Source organism: Sturnira hondurensis, unplaced genomic scaffold, assembly GCF_014824575.4.
Source record: "Sturnira hondurensis isolate 20B ecotype Veracruz unplaced genomic scaffold, ASM1482457v3 Scaffold0004271, whole genome shotgun sequence".
Classification (NCBI taxonomy): domain Eukaryota; kingdom Metazoa; phylum Chordata; class Mammalia; order Chiroptera; family Phyllostomidae; genus Sturnira; species Sturnira hondurensis.
The window spans coordinates 2,995,155-3,007,930 of NW_028076902.1; positions in this window are offsets into that span (position 1 = coordinate 2,995,155).

Consider the following 12,776-nt stretch of genomic DNA (forward strand, 5'->3'; position numbering starts at 1 on the left):
GAGTTTGCTGTTATTTTACTGTACATGTTTTTTATCTTATTTTTCCTAGATAAGTCCCTTTAGCATTTCATATAATAAGGGCTTGGTGATGATGAGGTCCTTTAACTTGACCTTATCTGAAAAGCACTTTATCTGCCCTTCTATTCTAAATAAAAGCTTTGCTGGATAGAGCAATCTTGGATGTAGGTCCTTGCCTTTCATGACTTGGAATACTTCTTTCCAGCCCCTTCTTGCTTGTAAGGTCTCTTTTGAAAAATCAGCTGATAGTCTTATGGGAACTCCTTTGTAGGTAACTCTCTCATTTTGTCTTGCTGCTTTTAAGATTCTCTCCTTATCTCTAACCTTGGCTAATGTAATTATGATGTGCCTTGGTGTGTTCCTCCTTGGGTCCAACTCCTTTGGGACTCTCTGAGCTTCCCAGACTTCCTGGAAGTCTATTTCCTTAGCCAAAATGTGGAAGTTGTCCTTTTTATTATTTGTTCAGATAACTTTTCCACTTGTTGCTCTTCCTCTTCTCCTTCTGGTATCCCTATAATTTGGATGTTGGAACGTTTAAAGATGTCCTGGAGGTTCCTAGGCCTCTCTTCATTTTTCTGAATTCTGGTTTCTTCATTCTTTTCTGACTGGATGTTTCTTTCTTCCTTCTGGTCCATTCCATTGATTTGAGTTCCAGTTTCCTTCCCATCATTATTGGTTCCCTGTACATTTTTCTTTATTTCACTTAGCATAGCCTTCATTTTTTTAATCTAATTTGTGACCAAATTCAACCAACTCTATGAGCATCCTGATTACCAGTGTTTTGAACTGTGCATCTGATAGATTGGCTGCCTCTTTATCTCTTAGTTGTATTTTTTCTGGAGTTTAATCTATTCTTTTGTTTGGGCCATTTTTTTGTCTTGTCACACCTGTTACATAGTGAAGGGTGGAGCCTTAAGTGTTCACCTGGGTGGGGCAACCCAGTTGCTGGGTTGTGACACTATATGTGGGGCAGGGGTCCGAGAGGGAACAATGGTGCTTGGTCCACTCTCTGCCAGATTTTGGTCACGTCCCCCATTTCCCACAAGCAAATTGGGCCCTTCTGGGGCTGATTCCTGGGTGGGTGGGTTTGTGTACATTATAGGACCCTGTTGGTCTCTCAAATGAACTCTCCTGTGAAGCCGGGAGTTTCTCCTGGCACCTCAACCCCCACAGGTGTTTTCACTTGGTATTTTGAGGCTTTATTTCCCCACACTAAAACCCTGGGTTGCATGGTCTGTCTTGGTCCCCAGTTTTGCCTGGTTTACCTTCATGTGAATGTGGGACCAGATGGACTGCACCCCTCTACAATCTGCTGCCTCACTGGGTCTGCCAGCTGTTGCTTTGCACACCCAGGCTCTGCCTGCTGCAGCCTTGAGCACCCAGGGTCCACCAGTCACCCTGCTGCAAGCCATCTTTGTCCTGGCTCCACAACTCTGCTCCTCTTACTGGTCTGGATGAATGTATCTACTTTAACTCCTTGGTTGTCACACTTCCATACAGCTCAATTTTCTGTCAGTACTGGCTGTTCTTTTGTTTTTAAATTGTTGTCCTTATTTTGATTGTTTGATTGTATGATAGACACACATAGATAGACAGTGTGTCTATCTATGCCTCCATCTTGGCCAGAAGTCTGAAGACTGATATTTGAAGGCAGTCAAGCAAGAAGAATTCTCTCTTACTCAAGGGAGGCCTGCCTTTTTGTTCTGTTCAGATCTTCATCTGATTGGATGAAGGTCACCCAAATTGTGAAGAGTAATCTGATTTACTCAGTCTACCAATTTACTTAATCTCATCCAGCAACACTTTTACAGACATACTCAAAATAATGTTTAATCAAATACCTGGGCACCTCATTGCCTAGTCCAGTGGACACATAAAATTAACCATCACACCTTCTATAGGTAGCATTTTGTCCTTCCCACATTTTGGCAATAAATAGGAGTCCTTTGTTCTATGGGGTACACATTCCATATAGGGTAACTGCCTATTTAAAAAGATACTAATCTTAAATTAGTTTTTTCTATCATTTCCATTCATCATTCTTAGGCAAGACCTCCAGAAAGTAATTTGGCTAAATGGAGCGGTTGGAGTAGGTGGTCATGAAGCTCTCTCCTTGTCTAAGCATCTTTGAATTCTCAATTCCATCCTTGTTCTTCCTTCCACATTAGGCCATCCAAATGCCTGCAGGCAGCCGTCAGATCTTCCCTTAGTCTCTTTTCCAGCTTTGTGTATCTCCTTGGCACCTTTGAGAGTTTTGCAAAGCATTCTCTTCACAGCTGTTCAAAAAGTATCTAGCTGGGGCCAGTGTGAGGTGCAAGCAGCTCAGAAGGCTCCTGGGAAGGGCAGATACCGTCTCCTGCCTCCAGACATCTCTTCTCTGCCTCCTACACTCAGGGAGAAAGGCCAGAGGAGGCCTTCATAATAGGCTTCTGGGAGGTTGACTCCTGCTTCATTGTAGAGGGAATGCAATGTCAGTCAAAGAAAAGGATGAACCCATGGCTTCTAAGAGGGGAGATAAGCACCTGTTACAACACAGGGAGAGAGCCAGATCTGGGATTTACTGCTGAGCCCAGATCACAGAAGGCAAAAGAGCACCAATATTTTCCTCGGAGAGGGGTTCCCAGCAGCTTTACCCACTTCTCGCTGCAGAGTGAGCTCCCTTTTATCACTTGCTGTTGACTGCTCATGCTATTCTATTCTTTCTGAGCTTTCTTCCAAGTTAGGATGTGAAATAACTCTCTTTTCTAGAACTATGATGTCTTAAGATTTCAGAAAGAAATTAACTTTTATTTTGGTCATCCGTGTCCCTTGAACTAGTCATCTGGTAGTTGGCGGTCCATTTGATGTCCCCTTCAGAGGATATTTCCCATCCAAAATGTCAAATATACAGCCTTTCTTTCTACATTATAATATTCAGAAGGAGGAAGAGGAAGAAGGACTTAGACAATTAAACAGGTTATACAACTCTATTTAGATGTGTGCAGAGATTTTCCGTTTGCAAAGTATCTTACTGTTCAGTTAATACAATATATTTCTATTAAACAAATACATAGTGTTTGTAGCAATGTGGCTACAACTTTAAAAGGACACAGTTTCTACCCTTACTTCACAGTAATCCTGGAAAGTACACAGGGTATTTGGATTACCCCTCAGGAATGAATGATGAGCAAACTGAAACTTGCTCAGACTATAAGAATACTAGTGCAAGAGCACACAGCTTGTGTGTGGAGGGACTGGGACTTGAATCCAATGTTGCACTCTCTTTCTATACCAAGCTGCCTCCTTTATGCTTTGATTAAATCCAATAGTGTTCAAGCAACTTCTTGACTGTAATAAATGTTCCAAAATATCTACACTGGACAAAAAAATCATTATTCATATTCAGCAATTCAAATACTATGAACTTTGTTTTCCTAATATAGTTCATTGCCTAGAATCTGAAAAGGAAGGGTCAAATAACACTATACTTCACATCTAGACAATCAAGAGTTAACAACATCAATCTCCAGGGTGCAATAAATACCATACCAAGCTATTTTTATAGGGTTACTAGCTATATGCCTAGCACATAATTGAGCAAGCCAATGTTATTACTGATATTTAGATTTGAACTATGAACCTTAATCAAATTAAAAGGCCATACTTTGCTGAATTCTGAAATGGTAGCAAAAACTGAAACCTGAATTCCAAGATCAGAAATAATGCTAAATTCTATGGAACCACCAGTGAACCATTTCATACATGAATTAAGTTAGATAATACTGGACTTGAAAATCAAAATAATGTCCAGAACTGAATGTCAATCATTTAAAAATTTATAAAATTTAGCCTGGTCATAATTGACCAGGCGTTCAACAAAAGAAAAATGGGCACCTTCTCACATGCTAGTAAGTACTGGCCAGCATCGCAGCCAAGTTCACCAAAGCCAACACACTTGACATTGTTATTTGGAAAATAATATGGATTTCAAAAATAAAACCATAAAACACTAATTTTTCAATGGGAACCATTTTGTAAAGAACAGCTGCAGAAGCAAATTTCACGTTTCACTCTGTTGCAATCCTCAGAAACTGAGAGTACTGCTCTGCTACTTCTATTTTTGTAATGTCACACGCCCACAGAGAGTTCACAGGCAAGCTAGCTAGAGAAAAGATTGGTTCTCCCTTTTGTACCACTATCCTTGAGAGACAGGCATTCTAATTGCTGCTTAAGCTAATAAACATAATAACCAGAAAAGAAGAACCAGAGTCAATCAATCAATCAGTTGATCAATCAGATCAATCATTTTCTGAATTTATTTTCACTTATGTCAGAAATTGAACTGTTTGAACTGTTTGTTGAGGACATGACGGGAGTGAGGGAGGCAGAGTTAGGAACTGGAACAAGAAACAGGTGGAATTCTCTTTGGAAGGCAATACTGGGTGTGACCAGAGAAGTTATCTGCTTTATTAGTTGGGAAAATCTTTCTGCTCATTTCCTTTCTTCCACTTCAGGAAGGCTCTGTCACCACCACTCCACCAAAACTACTTTTGGCAAGATCTCAACTTGCAAAGTCAAGTTTTCTGATTAGGAGAAGTGGCTGACCCTGCAGTATACATGTAGTAGATTTGATTCATTATCACTCAGGAGCACAGTGTAGACCCTCCTCTACTGAGGCAGGGACCAAGCCTCATAGAATTAAACCTGTTACAGAATAACTTTTGTATCACATGGAGAAGGCACTATGAATCTATTCTCACTCACTCATTCATTCAACAAATATTTATTGTCCCCTCTGCATCCTGCCTAGTTCTAAGCACTTGGAACGTGACTAAGCATTTGAATGAGTTAGATATGATCCTTGCCCTTGTGGGGCTTATATTATAGTAAGACAATAAGTTAAAAACAGATGAATAAACACAAAAACAAGATAATGTGAAAGCAAGGTACCCTACACTGTGTATCTGAGAAAGCCTCTTGGAGGAGGTGCTGTTTGGATGTCTTACCTAAAGTCACCTCCCATATCCCTAGTGACAAAACTCCTGTAGTTGCCCATTCTCTCTCATGTATTATCACATTTTCTATCTCTACAAAATCTTTCTTGTCTGGATACAACTGGCCTTCAATATATCCTTCAATAATTAAAGCCCTCCCTTGGTCTCATCACCTTCTCCAGCTTCTTCCCCATTCATTGCTTTACTATCCTTCACAATGGAGTTCTATTGAAAAAATATTCATTCTTTTTTCTCCATCTCTCCTTCCCTTCTCTCTTGAACCTGCTTAAAGTGAGCTTCTATTCCCACCACTTTACTGAAACTGCTCTTGCCAGTCACTGTCAGATGGTCAAATCCTATGGTCATTTCTCCATTCTCACTTCATGATCAGTGCTCTGCTAATGTCTTATGTCATTCCCCATTCCCTCACACACAAAGGCCTTCTGCTATGACTACCTGTGACTCTCCCTCAGAGAAGCAAGCCTAGCCACTCTGAGGAAAGCTAGAAGTCCTCATGTGTCAATGCCTCAGGACAACAGCCCTCAAGCAATGTCAGATGAGAACTGGTATATAAATGCCCCAGCTTTCCTCACCTGTCATGGGGTGACTCTGATACAGATTCTGTACAGCTTCCCAGAGACCTCCAGTAGGGCTGAGCTTGGTTTCTCACGGTAAGAGCCTTCCTGTGAACACACCCCACATCAACTCTCCCACCTTCTCTCTCTTTTTTTTTTCTCCTTTACTGGTGCTCCTGAGTCTGGGCTGATCTTGAGATTGTTTTACCTTACAGAATAGGTGTGCCAATTCTGAGTTTAGGCCTAAATGATCATTAGATGATCTTACTATCTTGGAGTCCTGACTCAGCTATGTCTAAGAGCCTAGGCTAGCCTTCAGAATAATGAGATAACATGTGGGCCAGAAAAAATCACTTCAGTTGCACAGAGGGAGCTTAGCCAAGACCAAAGTTAATCGGCAACTGATCCATTGCTAACCATAGACATGTAAGATAGCCTAGCCCCCAACCAGAACAACCCAGCTAGGCCCAGCCTTAACTGCCAAACCACATAATCATGAAATAAAGAAAAAATACTTTTTTAAGCCACTAAGATTGAGGGTGATTCATAATGCAGCAAAAGCTAGTTTTTATACCGACCTAAAATGGTGGCACCAGACATCATTTTAGAAAGAAGATCCTTAGGGTGAGATTCTAGAATTTGTTTGCTTCCTAACAAGATGGTACAAGTACCCCATTTCTGATGGTGAATGTAAAGGTGATAGTCCCTGGCTTACAGCATCACAAATACTCAATCCTCACCTTCAGTGGATTGAGTACCAGTAAAGGGAATACAGGGACTTTGCAAAAGCTCTAGCACTTGAAATTTATATAGGCAATGCTTATGAGAGCTGCAGAATTGCTTGTCTTTTGTTAATTATCTTAGAAGCCCTGATAGAAGAAAATGACAGCCATCAACTCCAAGGCCTGGTATGAAAGCCAGAAGTCTATAGGGCATCGTTTGAATAGATGGGCACTCATCTCCTATAGCCTAAGGACAGACTGTGCTGAGTAATGAGGCATTTGATCATAACTGTGGTGGAGAAATAAGTAACCCACACAAAAGTCAAGACTAAAGAATGGAAGCAGCCCAAGTACCCATCAATAAATGAGTAGATTTTTTTAAAAGTGTTGGTATAGATATATAATGAAATACTACTCAGTCATAAAAAATAATAAAATATTACCCTTTGTGACAGCATGAATGGACCTAGAGGGTATTATGCTAAGTGAAATAAGTCAATTAGGGAAAGACAAATACCATATGATTTCACTTATATGTGTAATCTAAAAAAACAATTAAAACAGATTCATAGATACAGAGAACAGAATGATGGATGCAAGATGCGCAGGGGGTTGGGGGACTGGGTAAAAAAGGTGAAGGCCTTAAGAAGTATAAATTGGTAGAAAATAGTCACAGAAATATAGGGTAAAGTATAGGAAATATAGTCAATAGTATTGTAATAGCTATGTATGGTACCAGGTTAGCAATAAAAATATCGGGGGTCAGAGGGGAGACACTTTGTAAAGTATATGATTGTCTAGCCACTATGCTGTACACCTAACACTTATACAAAATAATACTGAATATAAGCTTTAATTCAAAAATAAAATATAAATAAAAAATTAAACCTTGGAACTCTAATCTGAAAGGGGTGGGACATTGGTACCTGGGATGGAGAACTATGGGTGGATATACTTGAGGACCTTAGATTAACTTGAGTATGCACATATTCCTATTTCTCTTATGTTAGAGGAGAGCAGCCTCATTATCTGGAAGCCATACAAATGCTTTACCTGAGGTGCATATCTTGCAAAATATTTATCTTCTTTACCATCTGGCCTCAGTGCCTCTCAGTATTTCTATACTATTAACCAGGGTCGAGTTCCTGCAAGTACAAGTGAGAGCTATTGTACCTTCTCTGGGAGGAAAGACATTATTCATCAAAAGAACTATAGACTCTGACAAATATACAACAGCAGGAACCAGAAAAATATAAGCTTAGGAACACATATGAAAGGCCAATGGATTGAAGAGAGGTAACCTAGAGGAAAGATCTCCTGCAACATAACAGCAAGAATCAGTAGTTATTTTTCTTTTTTTATTATATTTTATTGATTATGCTATTACAGTTTCCCAATATTCCCCTTTTGCTTCCTTTCCGCCCAGCACACCCCACTCACTGAAGCAATCCCCACATCATTGTTTGTGTCCATGGGTCATGTGTATAAGTTCTTTGGCTACTCCACTTCCTATACTGTACTTTACATCCCCGTGGCTGTTCTGTAACTAACTATTTGTACTTCTTGATCCCCTCACCTTTTCACCCATTCCCTCACTGCTCCCTCCCACTTGGCAACCATCAAAATGCTCATCGTACCCATGATTCTGTCTCTGTTCTTGTTTGCTTAGTTTGTTTTTTAGATTCAAGTGTTGATAGATATATTTTTATTGCCAGTTTATTTATAGTTTTGATTGTCTTTTCCTTTTTTTAAGATTTTATTTATTTATTTTTAGAAAGAGGGGAAGGGAAGGAGAAAGAGAGTTAGAGAAATATCAGTATGTGGTTGCCTCTCATGTGGCCCCACTGGGGACCTGGCCTGCAACCTAGGCATGTGCCCTGACTGGGAATCAAACCAGCGACCCTTTGGTTCACAGCCTGCCCTTAATCCACTGAGCTACACCAGTCAGGGCCATGATCTTCTTTTTCTTAAATAAGTCCCTGCAACATTTCATATCATAATGGTTTGGTGATGATGAACTCCTTCACTTTTTTCTTGTCTGTGAAGTTCCTTTTCTGCCTTTTGATTATAAATGATAACTTTGCTAGGTAGAGCAGTCTCAGCTGTAAGTCTCTGCTTTTCACCATATTGAATATTGCTTGACAATTTCTTCAAGCTTGCAAAGATTCTTTTGAGAAATCAGCCAACAGTCTTCATGGGAACTCTCCTGTAGGTAACTAACTGCTTTGCTCTTACTGCTTTTAAGATTCTCTCTTTAACTTTAACCTTTGACATTTTAATAATGATGTATCCTAGAGTGGGCCTCTTTGTATCCATCTTACTTGGGTCTCTCTGTGCTTCCTGGACTTTCATGTCTGTTTCCTTCACAAAATTAGGAAAGTTTTTTTCATTATTTTTTCAAATAGATTTTCAATTTCTTGTTCTTTCTCTTCACCTTCTGGCACACATATAGTGCAAATATTGGAACACTTGAAATTGTTCCAGATGCTGCTTATGCTGTCTTTATTTTTTTTAATTATTTTTTCTTCTTGTTGTTCTGATTGGTTGTTTATTGCTTCCTTATGCTCCAAATCATTGATTTGATTCTCATCTGCATCCTCTCAACTGTTGTTCCCTGTAAATTGAAGCATTGTTTTGAACTCTGCATCTGATAGATTGTTTATCTCCCTTTTGGTTAGTTCTTTTTCTGGAGTTTTGATCTGTTCTTTCATTTTGGCCATGTTTCTTTATCTTCTCATTTTGGCAGCCTCCTTGTGTCTGTATTAGGTAAAGCTTGTTTCTATATTAGGTAGAGCTAGTTTGACTCCATGTAGTGGTAGTGTGGCCTAATGTAGTGCATGTCTTGTAGTCCAGTAGCAAAGCCTCCCCTATCACCCAAGCTGGGTACTCGAAGTGCGCCCTTTGTGTGGGCTGAGTACACCTTCCTCTTGTAGTGGAGCCTTGGTTGTTATTGGGAGATCAATAAAAGAAATTTATCCAGGCCAGTCAGCTGCAAGGAACGGCTATGACTACTTACCACAAATCTCTTCCCTTTGTGGAGAATCATCTATGCAGGGGCAGGATGTTGGTGCTCCAGTTTGGTCTGTAGTACACCATTGGGTGTACTGGCCCTGAGGTTTCCCAGGTGATTCAGGCCAAGGTCAGCCCAGTCTAGATGGATGTGGTTTCTTTAATTCCATAGTTGTCATACTTCTATTGAACTCCATTGCTGATATTCTGAGTGTTGATTGTTCTATATTTTAGTTTTAATTTGGATGTAGTTGTGCAAAGAGGAAAGTCATGTCTAGTAGCTCTTTCTTTAATTCTCCCCCTGAAGGACTAATGGCTCTTGAACAGAGTAAATATGAACTGAGGAAAGAAGAAAGCCCAGACCTTCTGGATAAGGATCTGGGCTGACATGAATGCCATAAAGCCATAAACACCACCATGGCCCCAGGGTTGGGGGTTCATGGATACTAGAAGATAAATGGAGTCCTGCTCAAAGTGCATCTCACAATAAGTCTGTGGACTCATCTGCATCCATTTTCTTGGTATTTGTTTGCAGAACAAGGATGGATACACATGGTACCTGAGAGAAACATTGGTTTCCTAACCTGTGGAGTAAGAGCCATAATAACAGACAGGGCCAAGTGGAAATTCCTGAAATTGTCCCCCTTTCCTCAACAAAGAAAATAAGTCAGGAGTGTTATGACATCTCAAGGAGAATGTTTGAGATTTGTTCCACCTTCAGAGACTTAAAGCATGCAGAAGTGGTGGCTCCCATCACATCCCCATTTAATCCAACCGCATTACCTTTGCAAAAAACAAATGGGTCATGGTAGCTGATGAGTGATATCATACACATAACCAAGTAATAATTGCAATTAGAGTTGTGCTGAGTATTGTAGGAGACCATTCTGCGTGGTGTGGGCCCAGCTCCCAGTGGAAATTAAGGTCTGATGTACAGGACCCATGCCCATAGACAGGTTTCCCCATGGGGAATCAGGCCTGCATTGTACCTAGACTGCTATGAGACTTGCTTTTGCTAAAACTCCCTCACCCTGAATTGAGATAGAAAGTGCTTACTGTAACTTCCTAAAATCCATGCTAAACCTTCCAAGGATGAGTGTAACCAGTTCAACTACTTTTTCCTTTGAATTTGCAAATATCCTTCTGTGATATGGTTACCAGCATCATCTTTTTTGTTTTCTGTAAAAGGTAACCACCTAAAGCAACCTGTGCATAGTAAATGAGGACCATCATGTAATGTGTCGAGAAAAGAAATAAAGGCCTGTCATGGCAAGGGCTGAGGCTTTTTCTCCTCTTGAGAGAAAAGCCATGTTGTCTCTTTTCCTCCACAGGACTCAGTAGTCTGTGTAAATTTCTTGTGTCTCATCCACAATGTGGCAGACCTCACAAGCCAGGGTCCACATCAGAATATTTCTACTAGACTTATAATGAAATCAACATAGTGTCTTGTATGTGCTGTGTGTGTACTTATTTGGTGAATGCATTATTTTCTATAGCCATCAAAAAAAATGGGACAGATAACTTTACACATTTATCATCTTTACTTCTTCTGATATTTGTCACAACATATTCTAAAAAACTTTGGTCATCTGGACAATGCATAGAAAATTATGCCAGTCTACTATGTTGATGGCATCTTATTAATAAGAGTTAGGGAGCAGGAAATGGCAAGTACTCCTTATGCTTTTGTAATATATGTGCATGCTAGAAAGCAGGAGAAAAAATCCTACAGGGATTTATTAAGGTTTCTAGAGCTATGAAGTCTGGAACATGTCTAGATATCCTCTCAAGATAAAGGACCAGCTACTGCACTTTGTACTTCCTACCATCAAGGAATAGGCACAGTGTTTGGTCATCATCTTTGAGATTTGAAGATACCATATATTACATTTGGAAATCCTCCTGTAACATATTTATTGGGTGATTCAGATAGCCACAAGTTTTGGGTGGGCCCAGAACAAAAAATAACTCTGCAGCAGGTTCAGGCTGCAGTATGCTTATCCCTACTACTTGGGTCATATGATCCAGCACATCTAATAGTGCTAGAAATACCTGTGGTAGAAAAGGCCACCGTGTGGAATCTCAGGTGAACCTCAATAGCAGAGGCACAGTGGTTCTGGAGTGAGGTAACACAACCTGCATCTGAAAATTATTCAATATTCAAAAAGGAGCTCAAGGCCCACTATTGGGCTGTGGTGGAAATTGAGTATCTAATTATGGAATATCAGGTGATTATGTGACTAGTACTACCCATCATGAACAGAGATTCATTACAGCCAATGAATTAAGGATTGGTCAGGCTCAGCAGCAATGTATCATTCAATAAAAATTGTATATCTGGGATTGGTCTTGAGCAGGTCTGAAAAGCACAAGTCAGTCACACACCATTGCCATATATCTCCATTGCATAAATGCTTTCCCCTTACTTCATACTCTGTGTGCTGAAAAATGGATTATTTACACAAAATACAGCCCTACTCAGGAGTTGCCCTGATTTGGAGTAGAGAGGAAAAATCCTCCTAATGGCTAGAGCTGCATACAGTACACGTGGCCATCACATTTGTGTAGAAAGAGAAGTGGTACTAGGTAGGACTATACACTGCTCCTTGGACGTTGATTAATGGCTTGTCTGGATCAGAGGTCAAGGTGTATACATTTGAAAGATTGGAGACAAGGAGGTCTGGAAAAGAATATATTAGGATACATGGGAATGGGCACAATGCATATGAGCCTCTCAGTTAATGCAGAAGCTCAGCCACTCAGTCACTCAAAGGAACAAATTACGTGTGATGATGGGCATGTCACTGTGGGATGCAGCATTCCTACCCTATGTCACATCACCCACAAACTGCAAGAATGAGAGAATGTTCATTATACTTTCAAAGGCACAGCTGGGGCATGAGCTTGGCACAACTGTGACACTCCATAGTGTTTGAATGGAGTATGGTTGTTTAGGATACAGTATATCCTCTGAACTATTATGTGGTCATTATAAAATACTTTGTGATAGCTAGACTACATGAACTTAGGAACCAAGGATTAGGACAAAGTACTTCTCCTATAATCATTCCGAGTGGACAGATTGGGAAAATTTGGGCTTCGTAATCCAATAATTTTAGGTTCATCTTGATTGCAAGTACTGGCTTTCAGGGAAGGGAACTTAGAATTCATAGTGAAAATTCCACAAAGCTATGTTTTCACCTGGTCATTCAGGGTTCCTAATGCAATGTACAAGCAGGCAAAGAAGAGAATTGTTACACTGCTGGGTACAACCAACCTGGAATCCTTAGGCTCTCTGGTTGCTGCAAGATAAAAGGGGCAGAGAAGAGTATATCAAGAACTCAGGGATGGTCTTTGGTGCTCCTGTGCCTATGATAATGGGCAGCTACAACAGCCATGGCATGACCAAGACACAGTAAGCAGTGGCTCAGAACTCTCAAGGGTAAACATCTGGGTTACCCATTGCACAAGCAACCTAA